General features: G+C 49.2%; 2 long non-coding RNA genes across 2 annotated transcripts; both read right to left on the reverse strand.

The window, feature by feature from the left end:
• Positions 1 to 334: 334 nt before the first annotated feature.
• LOC127018082 (uncharacterized) lies at positions 335 to 1,952 on the reverse strand. Its single transcript, XR_007766700.1, has 3 exons — positions 1,895 to 1,952; positions 1,398 to 1,502; positions 335 to 867 (listed from the first exon to the last, which is right to left on the reverse strand). It is a non-coding gene; the product is annotated as an uncharacterized LOC127018082 (long non-coding RNA).
• A 598-nt stretch (positions 1,953 to 2,550) lies between these two features.
• LOC127018005 (uncharacterized) lies at positions 2,551 to 9,360 on the reverse strand. Its single transcript, XR_007766677.1, has 4 exons — positions 9,106 to 9,360; positions 7,842 to 7,963; positions 2,843 to 3,187; positions 2,551 to 2,746 (listed from the first exon to the last, which is right to left on the reverse strand). It is a non-coding gene; the product is annotated as an uncharacterized LOC127018005 (long non-coding RNA).
• Positions 9,361 to 25,630: the final 16,270 nt, after the last annotated feature.

A 25,630-nucleotide genomic window follows, 5' to 3' on the forward strand; every position in this document is an offset into this window, starting at 1 on the left:
GTTTTACTGGTAACGTGTTTTGTTGCTATAAACTCCCGCCTCCCTCCATTGAGTATTTAAATACTTCTGGCATTCTACAAAATCTGTTTTCTGGCTGTCTCTCTGGTTTCCCCCCGTTTCTGAAAACAATGAAGATTTAAACCAAGCAAACTAACTGACCTTCCCCTGACTGATTTTTCTCAGAGGCTTTCACCTGAATAATTCTTTGCTGGCTGTACCAACAGCCACCAGAGGTATTGATCAAGTACTGAGTCACTTTTGAGCCAGCACAGACACTTGGAAAGAAAAAAAATAAAGTCCTCTAAAGGAAAAATCTATCTAAGTACAAGAAAATAAGGAAAGAGAGGGCTAAAAGCGTAGGTATTAAATGCAATACAATCTGGCATTATAGAGAGTCCTTTGTAGGTAATTCCAAGTTGCCTTACACAAATTTAAAAATGATTAAAGGTAATACCTCCTTGAAAGAGCTATTCCATTTAGGAACAGTTACTTCTTTTTTTATTTGTGGTATTAATGCAGTGCCTAAAAGGCCTATTCACAGATCCTATTGTACTTGGTGGGATATTAGTGCAGAACAAGAGAGTCCCACAATGGAGGTGTAAGAGAAGAGCCACCAGATAGATACTGATAGCCAGGGGAGAACGAGACCTGTGGTCTAGCTGAGCCATAGCAGCCTTAGCACATCAATGCGAACTTTGCCGGTAGCTGAGGGACCTGGCACCTCTGCCTCGCGCACAGGGGAATAACCTCCACCGCTGAAGGAGATAACAAGCGATGGCACAGGGACGTGAAGATGAGGAGATTAGGACCAGTCACATCAGCTTGCTTGCCTGTTTTTATTCTTCCCTGAAAATACGCCTATAGCAGCTGTGGAAGAAAAGTTACTGGTCTAGATGGACCTTGATTTCACCCTGTTACAGCCTTTGGAGGTGAAGCTGGTGTAAGAAGCTCTCATAACTGCCCTTTCCCTACTGCCTTTTCCCACCCTCCATCAAGTTGCATGAGTTTCTCTAGATTGGGGGTTGTGCTAGCGAAAACATTCAGGTGTGAAGGGTAAAACACAGCCCTTACGGGGAGGCTCCAAAAAAAAAAACAAAACCACTGCCCAATTTCCCTTGCCGGGCACGCAGCATAGCCCCTGCAAGCAGCGGGGTGACTTACCCCTGGGCAGAGCCATTGGGAAGGGGCTGCCAGGCGATGCTGAACAAGAACTGGCCCAGGCTGCCTAAGGGTCAGGGATGCACTGGTGCAGGCGTGAGAAACGGGCGAGCTCTCCTAATGGAGGGGCAGCAGCCAATATTTTAGTTTTTGGTGGCGGTAGGTGCTTGGTTTTGCGCTTTTTAAAAGAAAAAAAATAAATAGATTCTAGATTTAATTCAGCTCTAGGGGTAACGTACCTTGGAAATGAGAACATGATTGGTGAACTATTAAATATTGCCTTTCCATAATTCTGCACGTGTTTATCTCTGATGCCTGCAGTTTTTCTCCTCTCTGTTCTCTTCCTGAAAGCATAATAGAGGCTTTCGTGTTTTTATTACACAGTGCATCTGTTGCCACTTCTGTTCAAATCTCCCAAACAAATGCATTTCCCCCAGATCACCAGCACTTAAAAAAAAAAAAAAAAAAGGGAAAAAAAAAAAGGGGGAGGCATCAATCTGGATAGCTGTTGCCTACCCATGCCCTTTGCTTGATGCAGGGCCGGTACCTCTGATGCTATCCCTAGCATCACTTGTGTTGCGGGGGCCTGGGGGTGCCCGGAGGAGCAGTCCCATGGGTGCAGATGAGGAGCTGGGTTTGCTCCCTGACAATTCCCCGTGCAAAGGGTCGCTGTGCGCGACTGGCAGGACACCTCGGTGGGAAATGAATGGCCGCATCTCTGCCCGCTGCCTCCTACCTGGATGGGCTCCTGCTCGGCCACCTCTCCTGCTGGCGCCCAGCCACGCTCTGCCCTGGATTTGAAATAAAAAGGAGAGTTTCACTGCAGGCTGCTGACTGGGAGATCTCAGAGGGGATGTCAGGGTGGGCGCTCCTCCGGCGGAGGAGTTTGCCTGTCCATTCAGCCCTGAAATTAATTAAGATGTGCTCCTCCCACAGAGCGGGATGGCGTGGGTCAGAGTCATCCACCAGCTCTTTTCAGTGGAGCATGTAGGATTGAGATGAAGAGGGCCCTGAGAAAAGCACGGACGTGATGCCAGCAAAAATTTGCCCCTTTTGTTTTACTGTCTTCTTCTGCTGGATTTGGTCCAGGACTGCTGTCTCCAGCAGCAGCCCAGCTTTGCCGCGTTCAAGGACTTTTGCTCCCACATCTCTGTGCCCATCATTTCCCCCAGGGCTGATGTTCAAGCACAGTGGTACAATGCACCGTCGGCTCCTGCCCCAGGGCCCAAGTGGGCAAAGGGACGTCGAGGTGATGTCCCGCTGCTGAGGGTCCAAGAGGTGGAGGTGAATGCTGTGCTTGGAGCAAGATCAAAACCTCTGGGGTTTTTTTTCCCCTTTTATACCTCAGACAGCATTAATTTCTGTGAGTAGCAAAGGGAAATATTACCTGATTACCTGTGCCTGCCTTTCTCACGCCTGGCCTCTCTCCTCTCCCTTCTCACCCATTGCGACGCCATGGGTCGGTGTTTCCTGTGCAAGCAAAAGTGGGTAGCCAGCATCGGCAAAACCATCTCCACAATGAGATGCTGCGATGCCTGAGAACGGGCAGGGTGTGCTGCTCCCACTTGCTGCTGCTGCTCCTCTGGCTCTATTATAATAATAAAGAAAACCACAATAATGGCATTTAGGATTTACAGGGCACTTCCAACTTTCAGTGCCAAATATTAATGAGGGAATGACGCACCTGCCTTTTCATTGAGGTGGCAGCAAGCAGGTCAACATCTGCATGCCAGCTGGTGGACAGCTGACCCACGGTGCAAAGCCTTTTGCATTCCACAAGCGCCCGAAGCAGCACCGACACAAAACCGGTGACCACTTCTCTCTGCGAGGCTGTTTATTCTTCCATTTACTTACACCCCTGGTTTGTGTACGAGAGGCAGTCCTGGCCCGAGGAGCTCGCAGCCTAAACTCAGGCAAAGTACAGTTGATGAAGTGTAACTGTGATGGGTTGGTAATGGGCCCAAACCAAGGAAAATCCTCTTCCCCCTGCCTTTAAAATTAAGGTGTTGCAAGAAAGCATTTACTTTCCCTGAAAGAAAAAAAAAGATTTTTTTCACCTGTTTGCATTTTAATTAAAGAAAGAAGAAAGAGGAAAGCTTCCACACTGTGCCTGCTGTTTCTGAAGACCAAACCTCTGCGAGTTGCCAGCAGAGGACCAAAACGCCGCCTCCTCCACGACACCTGCAGCCCCAACGCCATGCAACTGGGTGCAGCTCACCGGAGGATTTGACCCAGCCTTCAAGTGGGCAACTTCACAGTTATCTACACCAACCTCTTACATCTCACACTGCTTCAGCCCCACCAGTAATAAGATCAGCACTTCATTAGACAGAAATCGGGAGGGTGCTGAGTACGGACTCAGATGGATTTCCTTTACGCGTGTTGAGGTCCTCCTCCTTCTTCCTTCAGCTACCCTTGATTTGACAGTGGATGGCACAGCAAACCCTTGCTGCCTTCTCTTCATGGTGCTTTCATACAAGAAATAGCAGCCTGGAGCTCCTCTCTGTCTTGACTGGAGTTTGAAGATCATCTTCATCAGCTGGCTTTCCAAGGTTGGGTGAGCCCCACCAGCCTCAGAATTAGGGCTGCCTTTCTTCTGTACAATAACTGACCCCAGGCATCTCCCTCTGCATTATCCAGAGCTACCCTATAGAAATGGGACCTCTACGATCTGCCGTGCCAGATTTCTCCCTGTTTCATAATATCCCAGTGCAAGGTTAGTCAGGCCTTCAGGTGACAGAAATGTCGATAGACCTCAACGTCTTCTCTAGCCCAGAGATCCACTGTGGATACTGGAGGCACAGCACAAAAAAGGATGTGTGCAGACGGTTGTCAGATCTGGTCTCCTCACTCTCACTTCTCGTTCTGTCTCTGAGCAGGAAGCACTATTTATTATACCTTTTTGCTGCTTCTAAACACAATCAACCATTTCTTGGCATTTCATCAAAGATAAATAGCCTGATCCCACTTCCATCAACGTGGAAGGAAAAATTCCCCTTGGCTGCTTCTGCTGCAGCAGGAAAGCTCCCAGAATATCAGCATGGGCTGATGGTTTTAAATTTCTTCCCACCTTTTTCCCTGTCCTTTCTCTGCCAGGAGACTGGGCTTGAAGTCCAGGCTCCCTTCTGGGGTTAATCCTCCCTCCCATCCTCCGGAGGATCATCTCTCTCGAACCGGTTGCGCAACACCGCCTTGGCTGCAAAGAAGGACAGAGTTGCAGCGTCTAGCAGCATGGTCCTAAAATATTTAGAGCTTCGTGTGCTAAATCCAGAGCCGCGGAGCAACTGGAGAGGTTAATGGCATGGATGATGCCTTCCCAGCAGCATCGTCGCCGCAGCAGAGGCAGAAAGCCACAGCGTGAGGGTGCCAGGGACAGCGCTGCCATCGGGGTGAGGCTTGCTGTAGAAGCAGCAGAGGAGCAGCATGTGCGGTGGCTTCCCTCACCCCACTTGTTCAGCGGCTAAATAGAGGGTTTCAGTTTCAAGGGCCATTAATCTGGCATCTTTCATCAACTCCAAAATGAAGCCAAACAAAACAAACAAACAAAAAAACCAGGAGAGTGGTGGTGGTGGGGTCCTTTTCCCTTTTAAAATTTGTAAGCATGTGTGTTTAGTGCTCATGAAAATGTCAAATCCAAAGCAGAGGGAACTAGTACATCATCTGTCAAAACTGCAGCTGAGTTTAGCAGCTCAGCATGACATTATAACAGAGCAACATGGAAAGGAAAAAAACCCTCAAGAAGTGTACAGCCCAGCATGAAAAGGAGAAGATGAAGGCCCACCTGCCATATCAGAGGTCATTAAGAATAAAACTGACACATAAAACTGAGAGTAAAATGCACACTAAGTTTGCAGGAAGGGTGAATAAGGAATTGGCTGGCTGGTCACACTCAAAGAGTTGTGGTCAACAGCCCGATGTCCAAGTGGAGACCTGTGATGAGTGGCGTTCCTCAGGGGCTGGTATTGGGACCGGCACTGTTTAACATCTTTGTCTGTGACATGGACACTGGGATTGAGTGCACCCTCAGCAAGTTTACCGACGACACCAAGCTGTGTAGTGCAGTCAACACACTGGAGGGAAGGGCTGCCATCCTGTCGTGGTTTAACCCCAGTCAGATACATCCAGAGGGACCTTGACAGGCTTGAGAGGTGGGCCCATGTGAACCTCATGAAGTTCAACAAGGCCAAGGGCAAAGTCCTGCACATGGGTCGGGGCAATCCCAAGCACAAATACAGGCTGGGCGATGAGTGGATTGAGAGCAGCCCTGAGGAGAAGGACTTGGGGGTGTTGGTTGACAAGAAGCTCAACATGACCCAGCAACATGCGCTTGCAGCCCAGAAAGCCAACCATATCCTGGGCTACATCAAAGAAGCATGACCAGCAGGTCGAGGGAGGGGATTCTCCCCTCTACTCCACTCTCATGAGACCCTACCTAGAGTCCTGCATTCAGCTCTGGGGCCCCCAACAGAAGAAGGACATGGACCTGCTCGAGCAGGTCCAGAGGAGGGCCACGAAGATGATCAGAGGGCTGGAGCACCTCTCCTATGAAGACAGGCTGAGAGAGTTGGGGTTGTTCAGCCTGGAGAAGAGAAGGCTCGGGGAGACCTTATAGCAGCCTCCAAGTACCTAAAGGGGGCCCACGAGAAAGCCGGAGAGGGACTTTTTACAAGGGCATGTAGTGATAGGACAGGGGTAATGGCTTTAAACTGAAAGAGGGTCGATTTAGATTAGCTGTAAGGAAGAAGTTCTTCACTGTGAGGGTGGTGAGGCACTGGCACAGGTTGCCCAGAGAGGCTGTGGATGCCCCTCCCTGGAAGTGTTCAAGGCCAGGTTGGATGGGGCTTTGAGCAGCCTGGTCTAGTGGAAGGTGTCCCTGCCCATGGCAGGGGGGCTGGAACAAGATGATCTTTAAGGTCCCTTCCAACCCAAACCATTCTATGATATTGTCTTAAAGGCTATTTCTGTCATTGCCATATGCTACAAATAACCTTCTTCTATAGGACACAGCGATGCACACATTTCACCATCTCTCTCGGGTCTGTGGCTCCTCTTGTCTACGTCTTCCTTTAGCCTTCCTCTGAATAACCAAAATTAGTATCACCATGGTTTCCACCCGTGGATCTCAAAGAGCCCCGTTTTCCCCATCTTCAGGGAAAGGGGAGTGAAGAAAAGCAAATTATTTGACCCAAGGTCATATGGTGGTGGTGGATCCCCAAATCATGATGCTCCATCAGCCCTTCAGTGCAGACACTGAGTTTCCAACAGATCCACATTTCTCTCCCTTTTCTTTCTGGGTCCCCCAGAAGCCTTGCTTGGGCCTGTCCCTGACAGCCTTCTCGGCTGGCTGTGCCCCTGGGACCTCCACATCTCTCCATGACCTTATTGCTTCTCAGAGTTTGCCTCCTCTCGATGTTTCCAAGCGCTCTGGGGAGCGGGACCTTGTATTTTTAGCACTTGTGCCGTGAAGTGCTAAGCAAATTCCCAGCGACATATTATCAATAGTTAGCGCTATTAAAAATTTCCCCAAACTCCAGAGAAAGCCAGCCAAGTACCAAGCAAAAAGCAGTCGATTTTGAGTCACTCCAGTCCCTGTTTCTCTAGTGTTTTAAGAGACTGTTACATGGAGAGGCACACAGGGGCCAGCAATGAGCATCTTGCTGTCCTGCTGGGTTTCACGGAAGATTTTGCCCCGGCAGCGAGCAAAGATCTGGGCTGGCGTGGCTGGAGGGGCAGCAAGCCTTGTGGTCAACAGCAGGTTGGTAAGACTTGCTTTAGGTAGCAATAAAGCAAAGAGCCCTTTGCTCCGCAGGGATGGAGATGGAGGAACTATTTGCTATAAATCTGCTACAATTACAGGCAGGTGCCCTCAGGGACACCCACGCTGCTGCTGCAGCAGGGAAGGGGAAAGCTGGGTGAGAAAGCTGGGTCTCCCTTGCCACCGCCGCCCTCGGTCCGGCATCCAGGGGTCTTGCTTGGCCAAGTAAGGGTGAATGGCTCTCTGCTGCTGGCTCAGCGCTGTCATTTAGAAAGAATTAAGTAGTGTAATCGTATCTTCTGAAGCAGGTAATGCCGCCTGATTATGAGTAGGGGAGGGGGAATTAGAAGCCAAGGCAAAGACAGAGCTGTTTAATGGACCCATTAGAGGGCATTAGCTGATAATGACAGTACATTGCTGGCATTTTAAAGAGAGGCAGCACACACCAAGCTATAGGCTTGAGGTATGCGTGTGCCTCTCCATCTGTCATGCTGTCTCTGGCCAGCTGTAGTGCTTCTCCAGTCTCCCAGGGAGTGACTCATACATGGCCTCTCAAGCCTTGCTGGGTGCTGGAGGAGGCTTGAGGGTGCGGGAAGCCAGAGGGTGGCAAGGTGACCATCCCCAGGGTGCATTTCTGGCTCATGGAGCCATGCGGGAGTAGCTGCATTGCACCCATCTTGCAGCAGGCACGGGAGCCCCGATGCTGCAACCCCAAGACTTCCCTACCATGGGTCATCGCTGCCTTCTCCTTGCTGACCCTTTGGGTGACCTGTGCCACTGCTCCCCCAGGACCCATCCTTGCCTCCGACACCTTGCTGCAGTGCCGAGAGAAGTCAGTGACTCTGGGAATGTCACCCGAACTGCTTTCTGCTTCCCCAGGTAATTCATCACCCGCCACCTCTGACACCCGGGATTCATCATCACTCACCGAGGCTGGGGCAAGAGGAAGGCACGGGGCCAGCAGCGCTGCCAGGAGCACCGGCGTTGTGCTTCGCTCCTGTTCGGTCCGGTCAAAGAGCATCGGCTTCTCCAACTGGTGAGGCAGATACGCTTAAAAACAAAGAAATAAATATAAGCCAAACCACAGCTCTACAAATAGGACCCAGTTGGTGGGGAGGATGATATTTAAAGACTCCAGAGAAATGGAGACGCGAGCAAATTGGATACATATGGGGTAGGGAGGGTGGCAAAAGAAGCCCAAACAAAATTTCTCATGGATCTAGCATTCCTGTGTATTTTAGTCCTGGTTCCTGACAAGAGGAAATTCCCCCTCCACGTGTGCTCCCCAGCAGCTCTGCACATGGGCACCGGCCAGGGCTGATCAAAGACCAGTCAAGCACACCACAGAGCTCAGTGCTGCCTGAAAGAGAGCCTGGCTTGGCCTCGGGGCAAGGGTAAGCAACCCCAGCCAGCCCTGCTTGCTGGGGAACGGCGGGAATGGGGTGGATGGATAATTCAGGGTGGAACCCCTCCCTCTGCACCCCAAGGAAGCTGCGGCTCCAGCTAATCACTCAGGCAATGCTTCCCCGGTGCAGGATGCAGTTATCCCTCCCAGGGACCAGAAAGGGACCTTGCACAGGCAGCAACCTGGATGATTGATATAACCTGTTCAAGGATGTGCTTCTTTCTTGCTTTCTCCCTTTCTTCTTTTCCTTCTCTGTCCTCCCTTCCACATTCCCCACCCCTTCTTTTCCCCACTGGGTCTTTTCAGTCGGTAATTACAGCTGAGGTGGACTATCTGTCTTCTTATTTTTAGGCTGGATGCACTGCCAACAGCCACCGGGCTGCTGAAACGAGGCAGCGGCAATGCAGCGGGGATGGCTGCGTGGGGAGAGGGCACGCTGTGGGGTACCTCTCTCCCTGCACAGGGCAGATATACCCCTCTGGCATAGATGTGAGAGTAGATTCAGGGGTGGATGCCCATGCAGATGCTTTCTGAGCATCCCTTCACCCACACCCTGCAGCTTTTGGAGTACTGGCTGTGCTGGGGCAGCACCTACACCCAGGTTTGGCAGGACAGGCAAAGTTTTGGGATATTTAATTGTAAAACCACAGCAGGGAAAATCCAGCCGTGGCTGCTAGCTGACCTTGGAGCATGATCTGTCTTGTTTCATGTGTGCTGCCCTTCAGCATCCCAAGGTGGGATGCTGTCGAGACAGGACAGCAGTACAGCTCCCCAGCACAGTCCTTACCCTGGGAATCCTGCAGGCTTTCCTCCTTTGCTTCAGGTTAGTCGACTCCTGCCTCCCAGTCTCTTCAGCGCATTTTTGTCCCCCTTGCTCCATCCTTTCTGCTCGTCTGAGCAGTTTTGCTAATAAACTCTTGCACCTCGACTGATGGAAGCGAGGTGGGAGATGCTGCTGCGCACAGGGTGCGGGTGGGAAGGGAGGGTCCCGGAGGTGCGGAGAGTGGTTCGGCAGCAGCAGCAGCACCTACTCGCTCTGCGGGTGTTTTGCTAGACAACACAGTCTGCAATAGCCCTGTGTAAGTGTGCCAGTGAAGATAAATCCTTGATTCAAAGGGAGGCAGCAAGAGCGAGAAAAAGCAGAAAAAGGAAGAAGAAAACAATTAGAGTGACTTATGATTTAAGGGAAGAAATTCAAAGTCTCTCTCTCTTTCCCTCCTGGGCAGCTGGAGAGTTTTATCCTCTTCCAGCTCTGCAAGACACACAAACCCCAAAGCTCCTGTTGTTTCTGAAAGCACAGGTTTGAAGGGAGCAGGGAGAGGAGCAGCCTGCTCCTCCAGCTCTCCCCTCCGAAGATGGCTGTCGCCCAAGAGATGCAAGGCAGACGTCTCACTTAACCCACACTCAGCTGACCAAATTGATTAGTCAGGTTTTTAATCTTGCTTTGGCAAAGTTGCCCAAGGCTGGAGTTAAATCCCTGCCCCAACGCAGCTGGGATGTCCAGCAGTCCCCTGGGTGCAACACCAGAGACTGCGGCCACAACTGGGGAGTGGAAAGTTAGGGGAGGAGAGACAGAGGAGAGCAAACTTCACCCTCAAGAAGTATTTCAGTTGCTTTTTTTTTTTTTTTAAATTAAAGAAAAAATAAAACCAAAACCAAGGAGGTGACCAGTGGAAGAGGGTCAAAGGCAGCCGTGTGGGCTGCAATGCCACGGTGTAGGACAGCCTGCTCCTCCGTAATGTCCTGACTGCACCACAGAGACACCAGAATAAAGCTGGTGGGAGCAGAGCACCGGGTCTGAGCAAGCCAAAGCACTGCACGCACTGATTTGGCGTGGCCGATGCACGCCCAGCCTCCGCGGAAGCCGAAAGCATCCTCGCAGCACAGCACGCGAGGCTGCACCCGGGCTGTAACTCGGCAGAAATGCTGTACTGTGACCTGCTCTGCTCAGAGATCAGGAGAGCAACCCAAAATGTCTTTCTCCAGCCCTCAGGGCCAGGATCTGAGACGAACACACCACCTTTCTCACCACCTTTCAGACCTGAAGTGACCTCATGTCTCGTTTTTTTCCTTCCTTCCCCCTTTGCAGATGGTTTCATTGACATGAAGAAGCCCAAAGAGACAAGAAAAGCAGGAAGGAGCCCTAACACAGGGCAGGCGCAGAGTCAGAGCAAAGAACTTGTGAAGTACAAGACGGGCTATTTCGTACAGCAAACACTCGTTAGTAAAAGATATTGTTGCCTGCAGGGAGACAGTTTCTGGGTGATTGAATGTAGAACCGTTTGGAACAAATTCAATAAAATCCAGCGTGCCTTTTGCTTTTAAATATGCTGTTTTCTCTACGCTGGCGTTTTTCGTGGAAGCGCATTGATTGAGGCCAGGAGTTCGCCAGGGAGGTTTCCGAGGTGAGATGCCGGGCACGGTGGTCACCTCGAGCCAGGGGGAGGTGGTGACCCGCAGCCTGACCTGCCTCATCCGGAGGCAGACATTTCAACACAGTCGTCTTCGACAAACGTCTGACAACATTCGGTTGTGCTCCAGCATGAAATGTAGCCCCAAAACCTGACGTCAGACACCTCAAAAATTGCTGCAAAGCCTGTTTTGGGGCTTTTGAGTAGTCCAAAGCTGAGTGCAAGCCTGGTTTTAATTGCCTTGAGTTTCCATGCCTTTCACCTGGTTATCACACATGCCCACAGTGCCAGGCTGTCAGGCAGAGGATTCTCAATGGATTCTCTCTTTATTTTCATTTATAAGAGCCTTCAGGACAGATTTAATTGCTGGGGTATGGACTAGCCATTTCTAGTTATGACTACAAGTGAAGAAGTGCTAGAGCCCCTGCTTTAATTAAAAGACAGGATATCTGTTCCTACCTAGTGTGCAATAGCAACAATAGCGGGTTATTTGGAGAAGGAATATCAGTCTAATCCAATCTGATCCAATCTGTGTAGTTATTAGGCCTAGCTAACTACCGGTATTGATTTTATTACTAATATCACTGCCGCAAATAAGAAATCAACCACAGCGCATAGTTTTGCATCATTCATCATGCTGTTCATTTGTTTGGCTTCAGATCAGCCAAGTGTTTTTCCCCATTGCACAAAATCCATGTACACATTTCCTTTCTTGGGTTTTACCTCCTTTTCCTTCATCTTTACCTCTTCCTCACTACATCTTTTGTTCCTCGCCTCTCTTGGGTTGCCCCTTGCCCTCTATAAAACAACTTCATGCAAGATCAAAGCCAACGCATAAATTTTCCTCACTCTGAATTCAGCCAAAGAAGCTTCCAGCAGTTATGAGTCAGCAACGCAAGATAGAGCTGCTGGTCACCGAGAGAAATTGCCAGGAATTTGGGGAGGATGAATCACCCTCAAAGATGGCTGAGAGGAGAAACAGAGAGAGAACCTCTTGTCCTTCCTCTTTGTCATTCAGCTCATTTTTGTCCCAGGCTCGAGCAAGGAGCACAACACGGGAATTTTCTTGCATCTCCCCATAGGAAGAAGCTGAACGAGCTTGGTGCTGGACCAGCTCCTTCCACGAAGCCACGAACAGTGAGCTGGAGGGTGCTTGTCCTCATGTGCTGCGACACACAAAGCTTGGCGTTGGCTCCTGACGTTCCCAGGGAATTAAATTTAACTCTAGGTTAACTGCAGTTCCCTTGCAAAGCTGACTATTGCCTCTCGTGCCTCTCAGCCTCTTCCTTGTTCACTCAAGAAAATAACAGCTCACGCCGCTCCCAGGCTCTGCAAAAGCCCATGTAATTGGTACGCTCTCGACAAAGTACATCTCAACCAACAGCGTGGCTATTTGGAGTGCAAAGGGTGGCCTCGTCTTTTCAGAAGGGTCATGGGTTGACAGCCTCGTTTATTTTCCTTTGTGTTTGTCCAAGAAAAAAAAACCCAAAACCAACATGCCAGCTCCTCAAAGTCAAGTCTAGTAGCACCAATTTAGGGCATGTCTGGAGGAAGAGGACATGTTTCCATTCCACAGCTGCGCAAACACCTCAGCACTAGCCTTGACCTTCTGGTGATTAACCAGCTCTCAGCTTTCCTTTTCTTGCCCCACATCTAGATAGGATGAAGGATTTTGGCGTCGAACTGCAGAGATTTGGGAAACGTGGAGTCTGTTCCAGTGATCCTGCGCACCCTCAGCCATCTCTCCATTCACATTTGAGCAGAAAATTGCCATATCATCAATTTAGCATAGGCAGCATCTTGAGGACCAAAACCTGTTTATTTTGCTGTTTTGCTTCCTGACTTGGCAGTCTCGGATAGGTCCCGCTACTGGCTATCATTAGCATCTCTCACACAACAGATAAACAGCAATACTAAGAGTCACACATACTTATAAATAAATATAAAAGGAGCATCAATTCAGCCATGAATACAAGGCTTAAGGATACTGCATCTCATTCTTGTTTGCTGCCTCAGGCACCATGAACTGACGATCAAAATTCACCAAGCGCCAAAAATATTAGTTTAATATTTGTGTGTGCTCAGCTTCTTCTTGCGCTGGGATGACAAACAGCCTTGCGAAGGCATTGCCAGAGGCACTAACACTTCCATTCTCTCTCTCACCGATTCTGGCACACAGAGGGATCTTTTCAAACCGATAAATGCTTTCATTTTTGTCTTCGCTGAAAGGACTTCCTCTATGGGGTGATGTTTTGCTAGAGGAAATGATTTAAGAGCAGAGATATGGTTGTGATTCAATATCGTGCTCAGGAATTCCTTGTAAAGTCAAGGGAGAGACAAATTTTGACATTACAGGATTACCTGAGCCTCATTTGAATTTCTCAGAGTCTTTCTGGAGTGAGAATCGGGCAACAAACCTACAAAGACAGTGATGCCTTTTCATGTTGTGTCCAGTAGCTTCTGCTCCCAGGTGGAACAGCAGTGACATGGTCTTTCTTGTGGGTTACATCCTGACCCGCATGAGAACGTGCAAAAGTAAGGGGAGAAAAGGAAAAAAGGAGAGTGAGCTTTTCCAACCCCTCTGTTAGGGTCGGCTTAAAGTGGATGGAGTTCAGAGCAGTTGCAATGTCATCGGAGCTGGTTCTTCACATCCTTCCCTACTTGGGATGCATCAACTATCGACTAAGAGTTGGCAAGTTAATGCAGTAGGAAAAAAAAACCAACCTTGAGGAACAGTTGTACAGATTTTTCTCTTTGCTTTCCCTCCTCATGGCCTTTTTATTGCTGAAAGGCAGGACGCCCTGAGCTGATGTGCACCAGAAACTCAGACAAACAACAAATCGCCGTCAGAAACCCTCTACAGAAACAGATCTGCTCACCCAGGGCAAGCTCAAGCACAGCAGTTCGATTGAGTTACCTCCTTGCATTACAAGGGGACGGGTTCAAACCCCACTCCAGCTGCCATGGGGGCATCCCAGTTCCCTCCCCAGACAGCACAGATCAGCCCAACATCAAGTCTCAGGTAGCAGCTCCCTCCTACTGCTAACATACTTATTTCTGGCCTCAGGCGAAGATGTTTTGGACCTGTTTCTCAAGGAGCTGTGGAGAAGAACAATGCTGTCTCTCTCCTCGCCAAGGTGGGCTGTGGCAAGGCAAAGTCCTGCTTTCGCTCCAGCACTACGCTGAATCACAAAGCTTTGTATTTGCCTGTCAATATCCCAGTTGGATTCTGCTTCTATATATTTAATTCAAGATGAGTACTGCAGGACCTCTTTTGTTAGCTGCATACCTCATGCACATTGTCATTATTTCTTTCATAAAAATCAATAAAGACTTAGGAACAACAACCACCAATAATAACAGTACATCTCTCTTTGTGTCTTTGTGTTGCAACTTGCTGAACAATTCAGAAAAGCAGCAGACAAACAGAAGATTAAAAAAAAAAATAGTGGTTTCCAAATTGGACCTGGTCTACCAACCTGTTGCCTTGGGAAAAAGTTCCCAGCCACTTACAACTGAGGCACCATCTCAGCCCATAAGAAGTCGGCAGCAGAGGCTCAGGAAAAGAAATGCTCAGCAGATAAGGCACCAGACAGAGTTCCTCTAATTCGGTGTCCCAGTCCTCTTGCCTATGAAACATAGGCAAAAACACCGACAGAAATTTAAGAGCACGACTCTGAAAGCCATAGGCAAATCAATGCTATTGAAGTGCCTTCCTGGGCCCTAACAAAACTCAAGGAGACACATCCCCTTGATGGTTTCTATGCTGCTTTGAGACGAGGAGAGATGAAGAAAGATTTCCCTGCCATCCACCTCCAGGAAACAGCCACAGAAGCAGGAGCTGAAATTACTCAGGGCCTCTGCAGTTCAGCTCCAGAGTATCATTTAATTACCCTATATGAGAGGTTAAAAAAACAACCATGTGCCTGCAAGGCAACACTTTCTCCTCTCCTTGTACTTGCGTGAGTTGTTCCTACAGCTCAAGCTGGGGCCCCACAGATGGGCCAGAGAGCAGTCCTAGGTACGGCAGGACCGGTGCAACCACAGGGCGACTGCTGCAAGGACCCTGATGGCTTTGACTTTGCCGCATTGGTGCTCACAAAGCCCTGGCAGGGCACAGCACGGTCCCCCAGGTCAGGAGCCGGTCAGCTGTGCTCCAGGTCAACACCACCTTCAAGTGAACTACAGCAGGCTGAGCGCTCCTTCACAAAGAAAGCCCTCCCAAAAAAACATTTCCTGGGGGATCACTCGCTCAGACACAACCGGCACTTCACATTTACCAGGTTTCCAGCATCTGGGTTAAAGAAAATATATAACATTCCAATACTATTGTTTTAAAGGTTAATGTATTCCCAGCCACAACTCCGAGCAGAGATTTCAGTCCAGGAACAATCATCCAGTGGCAGGAAAGTATTGAGTAGATGACCTAGGTCTTTCCATCTCTAATTTTTATGCACATACGACTCCTTTTTTCATTTCTTTCCTTTTCCGGTTCACCCATCCAAAGTAATGTAAAACTAAGGCTAAACACAGCTGGAGTTTTATCCACATCACAACTATTAACACACACAGCATCAGCACATAGCACAGCACCTATGCTCCTCCTCTATTTTTTTCTTCCCATATGAAGGATTGCTGCTGTTACTACACACAGACCAAGACACTTTCAGCAGGCATCTTTCCTGACTTCCCAGGCATTCCCCCAGCTTTCATGAAGCAGAAGGCTGCTTCAAGCACTACAAGATAAGGAAATTCAAGCACCAAAAAGAAAGAAAAGCTAGTGCCCTTGAATGTATTAACAGCTGATGAAAAGATGGGCTCTACCTCCCCAAAACCTTCTCCTATGCTACAAAAGAAAAGGTGCAGAAAACAAATAGTAGCACAGCCAGAAAGCCTTTTAGCTCTCAAAATAAAGGAAAAAGAAAAGTTTAGGGGGTTAGTAAACACTAACCTTAAATACAGCAGACCTGGAGCTCTTCCTGAAGAAGCCTAGTAGCAGAGACCCAGCAAAGAAGAGCCCCCAGCAGCCCCTCACTAACCCAGTGCTGCTCAGGTCTTCCCTTTTTATTCCCCCAGCAGCTGGGTCCACTCACTTAAATGGCCTTAGCTGGGACTATGCCTCACCTGCTAACCCATCCCAGCTTGCCTCCCTGCAGCTCAGCAGCAAATGGAGGTTGGAGACAGGACCGACCCCAACAGCAGTCGCTTACAGACCCTCAGAGATGGCCAGTGTTTTCAGCAAAGATGAATTTATTAAAGAGAGTGCTTTGGAGAAGTATTCCTACTTTTCTGCATTAGAGGAAGAGGTTTCATTAGACCTAGAACGGCACTCTTGGGTGTGTGGAAATGTGCCGTACTTGTTTAACCCAGCAGTTTTTTAATGACACATATAGGAATGTTATCAGTCTTAATTTTTAATTTGAAGCCCAGGTTTTAGTTTTCCTTCAACTCTGCTGATGCCGAGAAAAGGTGAAAGCGCTCCTAAATCTTACATCCAGGCAAACCCAGGGTAAATCCTCCCCTCCCAAAGAGCGTAGGGAGGGGGCAGGGGATGCTGGAAGGAGGACTCAGACCACCCTGGTGAAGATAGTCCAAGAGGAAGCATTGAGCATCCTTGGAGAGGGTGTGAGACCCTCCAGGGAGCTTCACATCATAAGATAACAAATTTTAGCAAAACATTACCCTCCTTTTCGTGCTCTGGTTTGCCAGCCTTGACCTCATCACAGCCCAGAAGAACCGGAGTTTGTGTGAGCATCCAGCCTGGGCAGAGCTGCATCACACTACAGCTGGGGAGATCTCCTGGCTTTTTAAATTCCAGGTCAGCATGATCCAGGGATAAAATTCACCCCTGTGCCAGATATCACACAAGATATCAACAGGCTCCTTTGGAGGCTCAAACGTGCTCAGTGCTGGCCTCGACCCAAGGCTGAGTTACAATGGGAAATGCAGAAGCACGCAATATAGCAAAAGTAGAGCAAATTAAAGAGAAGAAAGGCACAGCTAAGGTGACTCAGATGAAATTTAGGCCATCAAAACACCGCCCTGCTGTTTCCTACCAGGTTGGTGACTTTGAAAGCTCAAAGTCTGCCGGTGGGAAATAGGAGAGGTAAGGATGTAGGTTGTGTCACTGTGGCCTTAATACTTGCAGCCCAATAGTGCCTCCTGGCATATGCTGGGACTGGGTGCTTTCCTTTTGGAGAAGGAAACACAGACATCATCAGAAGCAGAACTAGTCAATATTTCTTTTTTTTTAATTTTATTCAAACTACTGTTCTGGGGGGGGGGGAGGGGGGAATGGCTTTTTCATCCAAATCCAATTTTCTGTGGGAATTACGTGATCCTGTTGCTTCTTGTTGGTGTTGAAGAACTGACATGCACAAAATTTAAAAAAAAAAAAGATATTTTTATGTCGGATAGCTGAGAGCTGAACGGTTTTGATCGACTGGATGAAAGCATTCAGGAAAATTCCAGATCAAACATGATAAGTTGTCCAAGTGAAATGGTGCTTTTCGGCACTCGGGGCTCCTTTCTGAATAAAAATGTTGACGCCAGGGGGAAGGGCAGAAGGGAAGAAAACCTGTCCTAGCAAACTCCACCCCTAATTCCCCTTAAAATTGCAAAAGAAATAATTTTCCTCTTTTTTTTTTTTTGTGGCAAAGGTGGTCTCACCAGATTATGACGACCAACATGAGGGGGAGGAAACCCCCGTGATAATACCTAGTTATTAAACTATAGATAATCAGAGGAAAAAAAAAAAACCACCTCTGGTGCATGGTGCACTGTTGGACAGGCAGTTTTGCTGTTACGGGTCCGACATCTCTCTGCGCTCAGGAGGGGACAAAGTGGGCAATGCGGTCTCTCGCATCACCCTAGGATTAAGGGATTACCATTAATTAATGCTGCGGCTCCGCCAGGGCCCTGCCTGCGTTGCCTGTGATACACTATCTTGCCATCGGAAAGAACCAGATGGATCTGAATTTCCCAAATCTCTGAGACGGAGAAAGAGCAGGTATGAGATAGGAGGTGGGGGTACAGGACGAGCTGGGTACGGAGACTGGAGGGCTGCAGATCATCTAGAGAGGGAACCGAAATTGCGGCAATTTAAGTTTTTTCTCATGTCCTAAGGAGAAAAGGCACGTGGAATCCCACTCCGTGTTCGTACGTCAGCACCTGTCTGCCCATCCCCTGCTATTAGCTTTTGACTCTGGTTTCTTTTAAAGCAAACCTGGCAGAAGGGTAGCGCTCTCAAAGTGGCAAATCCCCACAAATTTGGGGCGCATGCTGCAAGAGGGAGTTTCTGTGAGTGCCCCCACTAAAGCAGAACAAAGGTGCTACCACGGGAGAGGGTCTTTTTGGAAAGAGGGTTGAAATGGCTCAGTTAAAGGCAGGAAAGCTCAGTTAAAGGCAGGAAAGCTCAGTTAAACGAGGAGGAGAAGATATCTCCCCATCTCCTTGGTTCCTCCAGGGAGATAGCTCCTCCGCTCTCTGCTTCCCATCAGATACCGAGCCCGTAGCATCTACTGCTGTGACACCGTGAAAATAGCAAATCCTCAACCTCTCCTGGCCTTTGTGAGATCCGGGGACCGAGATCTTAACAGTGACTAATGAAAGCGAGCCATCTCCATCCCTCGGCACTTAGGATCACCTTCATTTCCAAAGAACAGCTGCTTGCCACTACCCAAACCCCCCATCTCTTCAGTCGCATACGCTGTCCTTGCAACGGCGAGTCACCTCGGAAAGCCCAGTGCTCGAATAACCGGGTCTGAAGAGGGAAATGAGCCATGTCGCTGGGAAAAGAGACTTATTTACCCAAAGTAAGGGCTTTGCTGCTGGTGCAGCAGCTCTCGCTAGCCCCAGGGTACGCCGGGACGTGCCCGGTGAGCGCGCAGCACGTGGCTCGCGTGGCGTGCCTTCCCAGGTGTGGTACCCTGCGCTTGGCAGGAGGCGAGCATCAACCATCCCAGCCCATCTAGAGAAGAAAACATCAAATGTGTTTACCAGACAGTCTGGCCAAGCAGCGTCAGGAGGGAAAGATGAAGGTGTCAGACGTAGCAGGAGCCCAGCTGATATTGTGTTCTCACTCTTTTTTTTCTGTATTAATTAAAAAAAAGAAAAACAACACTTTCTTGAGGACAAACTGGCTAAGTTCACTTTGGAATCATACCACCAGCAGCATAAAACAAACCGGGATGCCCTGCAGACCTCTCAGACCTTAACTGTGTCCAAATCCAAGTACCTTAATGCAGCAATAGGTCTGTCTATAGAGAAGAGCCTGCCTGTAGAGCATCCTGACATGCAGGATGCCGTATCAGCTGCCAGACCAGGACCGCTCTGATACCACCATGGCATGAGAAGTTCCCTGGGATGGTCCTTCTCCAGAGTTCGCCTGCCCTTTCCTCATTGACAGAGGTATCTCAGCCACAACCTTCACGTCTAAACAAACACCTTAGCTTGGCGTTGCCCAACCTCTCTGCCCTTTTGAACCTTTTCTGGTGGCACTTCAAGGTGCTACAGTCCACCCCCATCAGTAGGACCTGCTCCATGCATAGCTGGTTGTATGTCCCCCGTCCTGCATACCTGCCTTGGCGTGTGTGGACACAAATACTGGTACACCAGTGATAAAGGCGCTTATATTTGGGCGCACGGATGCTTTTGGCACGTGCGAGAGCAGGAAGACCTCCCGTGCCTCCCCCTGCCTGCATCCCCACAGCCTCGGGCAACACAGCTGGAGCGGGGATTGTACCGGTGGGCTTCAGCTAGCTCCCAGCCCGCAGCCCAAACGCCTCTGTCTCAGGTTTGGCTCTTTGCCTTGCTGCTTTTTTCCCTAAAAAATAAAGTAGACGAGGAGTGCCTGGTTAACAGCTATTTTCCCTGTTCTCTTAAATCGCCAAGATTAAAAGCTTTCTTCCTGATGGCTGCTTCATAAAAGGCCCAAAGGTTTTTATTCATTTATTCCTTTAAAAAGGAATGCATTATCTATTTTAAAAGATGTGGTTTTATGGGTAAAATCCTCAGCAACGCTCCGTCTCCTGAACCTGCGCTCCGCTGATTTTCCAGACGAGCCAGAGCTACAGAAACAAACCTGAGCAAAATCAGAAGTTTTGGCAAACTCCAGCCTTACTGTGCAGCCTCCAAGATTCGTACGACCCCCCCCCTTAGAAACATGGATTTCTGACGGTCAGATGCTTTCATCCAGGTGAGGCGGTCCTTTCCTCCTTGGAAAGGTTACAGCTGCTCAGAAACCAGCACTTTTGGAGCTTTAAGTCAAAGTATTCTGGGTTTTGAGTGCTGTAGGAAAGGAAATATGGCATGCATAGCCCTTTTAATATGTGTTAGCCAAATAAATGTTCCTATTTCAAGGCAGGTGAAGCAATAATAAATATCAGGTAGGAGAAGTGAGCCTGCTGTACCTTTTCATTTGTATGCATGGTTTTGTTTTTTTTTTTTTTTATTAAATAAAAATTCACTCTCCAGAAATGTAGCCCAGACCTGCTAGCTCAGGGCAGCTCTCGTTAAAATGATTATTAATGGTAGTGCACCTCTTCATAATGGGAATGAATGGTCCAGCTGCCTTTCAGTTCCACACATATTACTGACTTACTCCTTCAGCCTCCTCTCGGCCGCAATATTCCCTGCAGCCTTCCCCTCCAGCCCTTGAAGATCTGCATGCGGGCGATCCATCTTGTAACTTTTAATGCTTATTTTTCTAAAGAGATAAAAATAAACCATTCCATTTGGATGAAAAATATGGGATGTAGCACCGAGCCCACCAAGGGAGATGGGGGGGGGGGGAGGGGGGGAGAAGGAAGAAGAGTCTTTTCTCCCTTTTCCATGTATTTAAACCACAAATGCATAATCCATCTCCCTTAACAGCCCCTCCCCTCCCAAATAAATAATTTCCTCACCGTGGTGCAGCAGGGGGATGACAAGAGGAGGATCATAACTCATGGAAAGGAGGCAAAGGCAGACTAGGCAGACATCTCCCGGCACTCGGGGAGCGTCTCGCGGTGCACTGTGCAAACCCCAGGAGGACGTCTGCTGTAGCAAGGGCAATTTTGCCATAGCAAACTCTTGCAAAAGCAATTTTTAAAGCAAGGGCCGTTCCCAAGCCCTTTGCATGGCTCTTCCCATCTGAATCTGTAGGGCCAGCAGGAAATGCGTACCCCTGGATGCCCAGGAGAGCAGGGGAAGGGGTGGGAAGGAGGGCGAAGGGGGGGTCCCCGCCTTTCCTCCTGCCTCCGCGTGACAAGGGAGGGTCACTGTGTTTTCACGCCTGCTTAATCGCTTGTAATCCCGGAGGAGCGGGCTGCCAGGGGTGGGCGAGCGTGCCAAACCACGCCGGGGTGAGCGCAGGTTCGGCGATGCAAGTGCTGGCTGCTGGCACGGGGTCCTTCCCCCGCCAGCTGCTCCAGACCGGATCGAGGCATTTCATACACTGGAAGAAACACCGATGGCTTCAAACCTCGGCCTCTGCCTCTAGATAGCTTCTGGCCCCGTTAGCCACGCGGGCAGTTCAAAGCGCAGGCTCTCGAGGCTGCGCGTTGTCTTGTCTCAGCAAGCACCAAGCCCCTCTCGGGTCGCTGTAAAGCAATCGCTGATCGAGAGCTCGCATGTTGCCGCAGCCGGCTAATACCAGGACAACAGGCAGATGCATTTTGATACAGCAGAATAAAGAAACAAACCTGGCTGGAGCTGGCCATGGACAGTTTCGAAAAGAGTCAGCAATACTGGACTTCTTGAAGCCATCTCGAGGGGACCAAAAACCACGCAGAACAACTCCCTCCAAAACCACAAGCTCTTTCAGGCCTTCCAAATTTGAATGCCCAAATATCACAAATCCCACCCAAATTCTCCTGGTACCAAAAGCATGCCCTCCATATGCCACAAACATCCCAAATATCACAAGCTGCTCACCCGACACCCCACAAACATCGCCACCACGCATCTTCGAAATAACTCACAGCTATGATGTGCCGCAGATCCCCCACTGACCCTGCCAGCCCCCTGACATGCCCCCCAGAGCTATCACCAAAATATCCCCAAACAGGTCCCCAAACAGTCTCTAAAGACTGGCTACCACTAGTGAAAATCTTGCTTTTGTTGTTGGCATGGTCTCCAGCGCTTCCCACTGTTAAGGGGATACAAAAGAGCCGCCTTGCTGTCGCATTCGGTAGCATGTTTGTTCTGATTCACCAAAGTATATGGGTTAAAAACATGATAATTATGGCTTTTAGCAGAAGAGCACTCATGGAAAAATCGGTGGCAGCGGCAGAAGGAGCGCTGCGGCACGCAGCCCCGGGACATCAGCAAGGCAAGGCTTGCAGGGACCAACCCCGAAAACACTGGGGCAGCTCCACGGCACTGCTGGATGGGGCAAAAATAGCCAAGGGGAGTATGGCTTAACCTCTCTGCTCTCTCACATAGTTAGATCTGCTGAGAATTTAAGCTGAAATTTTTAAAGCCTGGTCTCTTTACATTTGCTGTTTAGTTGCTTTGCTAAAAAAAAACAACAAAAACCCCTCAAAACCCAACCAACCAAAAAAAAAGACCCCAATCCCATGTCTACCGGCTTTCAGGAAAATGAAACCTAACCCTAATTTCGACTGAAACTTAACCAGTGGTTAGAACCGGTGGTTACCAGCCACTGCCCATGCAAGCGGTTACGGCCACATCTCTTCTCCCCGGCGTTAATGCGGCTCTGGCTCCATCTCCACCTGCGACGTGGCAAGCACGGATGGAGAGACGTTTGCCTACACGTATGTAAAAGTGATTACAGGCAGAAGCCTGGGGGTTTGTTTCGGAACAACGTCGTAATGAGCCCGAGGATAATCTGCTGCCCAGAGACAGGTCTTTTCCCCGGAGGGGTGGCAGCCACAAATTAGATAGTCACATCACGTTACTTCCAGTGAGTTAACTCCCAACGCCGCACCTCCGTCCCGCCGAGGAGGGGGACGGCACAAATTGAACCGTCCCCAGCAGATGCGCCCCAAATCAAAGATGCTTCGGGTGGGGAAAGGGGCCGGGGGGGGGGAGGATTTTTAATGGCCCAAAGTGGTGGAAATTCATTACTCTGATAAGGCCCTGGGAGTTGCTGGTTTGAGCTTCAGCCATGGACAGTCCCTAGAGAAATTTCACCATGTTCAAGCTAATCTTCTTATAAACATTGTTGTGGGCTTTTTTTTTTATTTTATCCGACATGTGTCAAGCAGCCCTACTAAGCCTATTACATCTCCAGGGAGGTTGGTGTTTTCCATTTTTCCTCCCTGCCCCCCCCCCCCCCCCATCTGAACGCTGCTTGTCTCCTTTTTGGCTCCTCTGGACATTTCTCCATCACCACAGACAAACCAATTTTTTATAATTAGCACTGGGAAAAATTCTCGGTGGGTTTGGAGGCTCGGGTGAGATAAATAGCCAGGTTCCAGCTAGACATCCAAAATTTCTGGAGCCTGTAGGCTTCAGAGATGAGCTGTAAAACTTGCTGGACCATCCCTTCTTGCTGCGTTCATTTGTTTTTCTTTCCAACAAACGCTCAAAATAAATAAAGAGTTAACAGGACATTTTTCTGTGCTTCTCTGGTACAAAATAGTTCAAGCTATTGGTAAAGGCCCAGTCGGGTACTGCCCTTATTTGTGTTATTCTGTCTGTATTTATAAGCAGAAATAGGCAGGGATTAGACCCCTGGACAGGATGGTTTTAAATGATGTGGTGAATATAAACCTGCCTTTGAGCTTCAGGTTGAGGGATATGCGTTGCTGAAGGGATATCTTTCCTGAGACCTCTCTCCCCACTCTGGTGGAAAGTTTGTAGGAAGTCAACAGAAAGGATGAAAAGAAGGGGAAAAAAAATAATATAAAAACTTGTGCTGTAAACGGCCATTTTCTGGAGGAAACGTCGAGCTCTCGCCACGCAACGGAGATTAGAAATACCCGAGGAGCGAGAAACATTCACGCACGCACATGCACACACACCAACACGTACACTCTGGAGGCTTCGCTACAGAAAAATCAATGTGAGCTTATCAGCCTGCAGCAGAGCCAGGACAATTAAACATTTCCCTCTCTGCCTTTATATATTGGATTTAAGTTTTGAAGTTGTTCTCACCTGTGGATGGAGAGAAAGAAGCATCTGAGCCAGCATCTCTTATGGAGAGTTCTCTCTAATGCAGGCAGTAGCCAAAATTATTTCCACGGCTAATCACTGCCTTCTTTGCCCTTAAAAAAACCCCAGCTTGTCTCTTGTTTCCTAGCTATGGACCAAAAAAAGGAAGGTTAGTGTACATTCAACATCGATTTCTTTGCTGGAACATCTCCTTGCACACAGACTTCCTTCCCCAAACGTTGAGATTTGTGGTCGTGTTTTTCTCCGGCGCAGAGCAAAACCTTGCAGAAGGAGGCCAGCAGAAACCAGAAGTGGGGCCCAAGCGGCTAAACCGAACCCGGATTCGGAGCTGCCCCCCAGGTCTGTGCACAAGTTGGGGACGAGGTGGTGGATGCGATCTACTACAAAACCCATCTATTAAAGCACTAGCTCTCAATTCCACCAGAGCCGAAGGGTGTTTGAAGCCCCAGAGGAGCCTCGAGCCAGCATCTAAACATATCCTCGTATTCATTTGCCTGGTTTTTACTGAAAACCGGCTACTCCAGCTCAAACTCACTGGAGGAATGGAAAAGCACCAAGTTAAACCAAACAATTAACAAGCTCAATAACTAACAAGCCAGTGATTGCTCTTCCTAGTGCCTGCTCCAACCACCTCCACGTGTAGGTTCGGGTGGACCGCCCAGGAGCTCTGCGTGGCACAAAGCTTTCTGGAAGGACATCAGCATCCCCAAACCCTGGCTGCTAACCTCACGTCCTACAAGCATCCTCCATCTCTTGGGCTCCATCCACACGGACGTGCTTTAAAGCCATCGAGTCCGAGCCCTGCCTTGGCGAGAGATCAAGCGCAGCAGATTTTCCTACAACCCTCCCGTCTTATCACACATTAGCCCCGTCCAGATGTCAGGCACTATCCCTCTGCTAACAATCCCCTTTTCCTTCTTCTTTTATCTCCCCGTTAAATTGCTGACAAGACCTTCCTGGCGGCCTTTTCAAAAGTAGAGGAGATCAAAAAATCAACAGCATATTTCAAAAGCAAAAGTCCTTAGGGAAAATAAGAAGTAAAAAAATAAAATAGGAGCGAGGAGGAGACTGCAACGCCGTTATAGTGCACAGAGCCAAGGGCAAGAGACTGGTTTTGCAAGCACTTTAACTCACTGCTGGTAGGAAAGGGGCTGGGGATGGTTTTGGCTTTCACGGAGGTGCCTGCACGAGCATCGCTGGTACCTCCGCTTTCACCCTTGCAAACGCTTGTGCCACGCTGAGTGCTGCAGAACGGCGTTAGAAAGGCACATCTGGTTGCAGCCACGTCGAAACCCCAGCGTGGCACCCCAGCCCCAACGCGTGCTGACAGCAAAGCTCCTGCTGGCATCGTGGGGACCAGGAGCACGCTCCGCGAGGCACAAGGATCTCTCCGCAGGAAGCTACCTCCCCTTTGAGCACAGCGGCCAGCACGGAGGAGGAAAAACTGGGGGAAAAAATACCTTTCCCATCCATGCAGAGAAAGGATTTTTTTTTTTTTTTTTGATGGGCAGGCAAAGGCAATTTATCTCCCTGCCTAGCCGATTTTACTGCCACTTTTCCACAGCGTTCCAGTAAAGCTGTAGAAGAGTTTTAGCTTTATGCTCGCTTTTGAAAAGGTGATGCTGCCGGCTTTCAAAGGACACCGAAGAAGAGGCGGCGCAGGGAGGTGACTCTGTCCGAGCGGCTGACAGCAGCAGGCAGAGAGCACCAGATGAAAAAAGAAAAAAATAAAAAATATTCTTAGCCTTTGCTGACATGGCCAACACTATGGCAGCAGCAGCA

Source organism: Gymnogyps californianus, chromosome 6 (genome assembly GCF_018139145.2).
Source record: "Gymnogyps californianus isolate 813 chromosome 6, ASM1813914v2, whole genome shotgun sequence".
In the NCBI taxonomy this organism is placed as follows: domain Eukaryota; kingdom Metazoa; phylum Chordata; class Aves; order Accipitriformes; family Cathartidae; genus Gymnogyps; species Gymnogyps californianus.